This window comes from Amblyraja radiata, chromosome 4, assembly GCF_010909765.2.
Source record: "Amblyraja radiata isolate CabotCenter1 chromosome 4, sAmbRad1.1.pri, whole genome shotgun sequence".
Classification (NCBI taxonomy): Eukaryota; Metazoa; Chordata; class Chondrichthyes; order Rajiformes; family Rajidae; genus Amblyraja; species Amblyraja radiata.
This window is the reverse complement of record NC_045959.1, coordinates 114,836,428-114,840,142: the sequence shown is the minus strand read 5'-3', so window position 1 is coordinate 114,840,142 and position 3,715 is coordinate 114,836,428.

Sequence of the window (3,715 nt, the reverse complement as noted above, 5' to 3'; positions counted from 1 at the left end):
ATGATCAGCCATGATCACATTAAATGGCGGTGCTGGCTCGAAGGGCTGAATGGCCTACTCCTTGCACCTATTGACTATTGAAGGGCCTGCTGCCGCGCGACCTAACCGAAAGGGTCCCGACCCGAAACGTTGCCTGTCCATTCCCTTCCACAGACGCTGCCTGACCCGTTAAGTTCCTCTCGCACTGTGTGTGACATCCCACTGACAGAATCATTCCAAAGACTGCATGATAAAATGGGTGGGAAAAGGCCATTTGACTCATACTGTTTAATCCAGCTGGAGAAACAGGCAGAGCCTCACATCAACTTAACCGCTGTCTTCTAGACATCGTTGACGCTTCCACTTTCCATCCCAGTGACCTGTTCCAATTGTTAGTCGGCCCATGCGAACAACTCCTTACATCAGTTTAGGTTATGCCAGCAAGCAATTAATCATTTTTAAGTAGTTCAGGGAAAATAAATCCACAAAAACGCATCTGAGGTTCCGTCAGAGTGATTGCACATGTACCATCGCTCAGTCTCGCTTCATTCTCTTTAGTTCAGCGATACAGCGCGGAAACAGGCCCTCCGGCCCGCCGGGCCCACGCCGTCCAGCGGTCCCCGCACACCAACACCCACTCCACACGCACAATTTTTACCCAAACTCCAAGTCAATTGACCTACAGACCTGCAAGTCCCTTGTAGTGTGGGAGGAAGCTGAGGGTCTCGGGAAAAGAATCCCACGCAGGTCACGGGGAGAAGGTACAAACTCCATGCAGACAGCGGCCGTAGTCAGGATCGAACCTGGGTCTCCGGCGCTGTGAGGCAGCAGCTCTACCTCTACGCCACCGTGCTGCCCGTAAGAGTGCTGGTGAAATGGTAACAGAAGTGAGAGGGGCAATGTTTAAAGGAGATGTGCGGGGCAGGAGTGCGCGGCCAGGGGTGGTGGTGGAGGCAGATACGATAGTGGCGTCTAAGATGCTTTTAGATAGGAACATGGATATGCAGGGAATGGAGGGATAATGGATCACGTGCAGGCAGAGGAAGATCAATTTGACTCGGCATCAGGTTCAGCACGGACATTGTGGGCCGAAGGGCCTGTTCCTGTGCTGCACTGTTCTATGTTCTAACTTACTATATGTCACAGTCTAAACAGGACATCGACTACAATCATTCAAATGTACCTGATGAACAGCATGAAATAGCATTTTTCAGTCCGTTAAAACAGGCCCTTCAGCCCAACTTCCCTATGCTAACCCACATGCCCAAGCCTGTGGAGTTCTCTGTGCAGGCCAGTTCTCTGGATGCTTTCAAGAGAGAGCTAGATAGGGCTCTTAAAAATAGCAGAGTCGGGGGATATGGGGAGAAGGCAGGAACGGGGTACTGATTGTGGATGATCAGCCATGATCACATTGAATGGCGGTGCTGGCTCGAAGGGCCGGATGGCCTACTCCTGCACCTATTGTCTATTGTCTATTGTCAATTGGCCCTCTGTAATCTACACTAGTCCCATCTGCCCACATTTGGCCCCACATATCCCTCTAAACATTTCCTGCCATGTAGCTGTCCAAATGTATTTTAAATGCTGTTATAGTCCCCGCCTCAACTACCTCCTCGTTCCGTACACCCACCACCCACTGTGTGACAAAGTTGCCCCTCGGGTTCCTATTAAATCTTTCTCCCCCTCACATTAAACCTATGTCTCCTGGTTCTTCATTCCCCTGCTCTGGGTAAACGACTCTTGTGCATTTACCCGATCTATACACATACTGAACATTTAATCATTTATTATATTGTTTACAGAGTATTATGTTTACATATTCTGTTGATGCAAGTAAGAATTTCATTGTTCTGTTTGGGACATATGACAATACAACTTTCCTGACTATTGTCGTTTATTTGTTCTATGTCTCTCTACACCACCGTCTATATCTCTTGTTTCCCTTTCCAAAGAAGGGTCTCGACCCAAAACGTCACCTATTCCTTTTCTCCAGAGATGCTGTCTGACCTGTTGAGTTAAGCATGCAGGTACAGCAGGCAGTGAAGAAAGCTAATGGCATTTTAGCCTTCATTGCGAGATGATTTGAGTTTAGGAACAAGGAGGTCCTACTGCTGTTGTACAGGGCCCTGGTGAGACCGCACATGGAGTATTGTGTGCAATTTTGGTCTCCTAATTTGAGGAAGGACGTTCTTGCTATTGAGGGAGTGCAGCATAAGTAGTTCACTAGGTTAATTCCCGGGATGGTGGGACTGATGTATGATGAAAGAATGGGTCGACTGGGCTTGTATTGACTGGAATTTAGAAGGATCTGGAGCAGGAACGGCCTCGGGAGTAGCGGCCTCAGGAGCAGCCGCGACGGCCAGTGACCATGTGCATTGGAGCCGGTTGGGTGCCCGAGAGCATCGGGGCCAGCTGGAGCGGCTGTTGGAGCAGGTAAGTGGCAGGCTCCGGGAGATGGAGACTAGTCACAGGGGGCAGCTAGTAAGTCCAACAGCAGTACCTCTTGTAGGGCTGCACAGTGTTCTCCCTCATCAGAGGGGAGTATAGGGGGTCAATTCTGGGCTGAACCTGAAGAGGGTGCAGAACATACCCCTAGTGCACATGGGGTGCAGAAAACCTATTGGAAGACACTTACCATCAGGGAACTGCAAAACACTGAATGTTCCCAGTATCAACCAGTGTATTTGAAAACATGGCAGGGCAGGGACTTGAAACGAAAGAAGGTTCCAAAAGTCCTAACAGCGGGAATTACGGGTTTCGCCCGCACAATAAACAAAAAAGACATGACACTAGATCACCAGGATGCACTGGCCTTATTTTGCTAACTACCAATACGAGAAAACAGCATTAGGAAGAAGTACCATCCAACCGGCTTTAGAACCTAATTTGCAGGCCTATGCAAACCTGGAACCTCCATACCACCAATATTAAAATTTGGAGGCAACTTATCTAAACAGGTAAAGACCTTGACATAGAGGGAAACCCTGGGGCTCATTAAAGCAACGTCTAAAAACTACTTCCTGGGGAATGCGCTAACCCTCAACACAGACCCAACTACAGATCCAGACACCGGCACCTCAACGTCCACGGAGGATGCCGAAAAAGTAACAAATCTACTAATAGTAACCATGGAGGAAGAAGTATAGGGTTATACCATAGAATTATTCAAACATAATCCTCCAGTTCAGCATGTACCGAACTGAATGTTCATGCTTACAGGCAAAGAAATAATCAAAAGCGCATATTGAACTACAGTGCCCAAATAAAAAAGGAGTAATGGAGGACATCCAACACGAATCACAGGAATTCGTGTCCAAAAATCTTTATCATAAAATAGATGGGGGTTGCCACGTCATCATAGATTTGACTAATTTGAATACTTTCGTACTTTATATTCATTACTAGATGGGAACCTTTGTTACTGCAAAGGTATTGATCCTAGTTTACTACATGGCAAGCATCGTATTAAAAAATGCTTACTATACAGTACCCATTAGAGGTGACCACAGATGTATTTAACACAATGGATCATCTGCGGTTTCACTCTTAACTCAGCTCACATTTGCCGTAAGAAAAGGTTACAGCCTTAATGGAGGCTTGCAGTAAACTAAACCATCCATCAGACTGGTAGTAGAATAATTGGCATTATAGTGGCTGTGTTCCAGCCACATAAATCGGACCTTTACATTATCAAATTACTGAGCGCAAACATGCGTGCACTCAAAAATTATGAGGG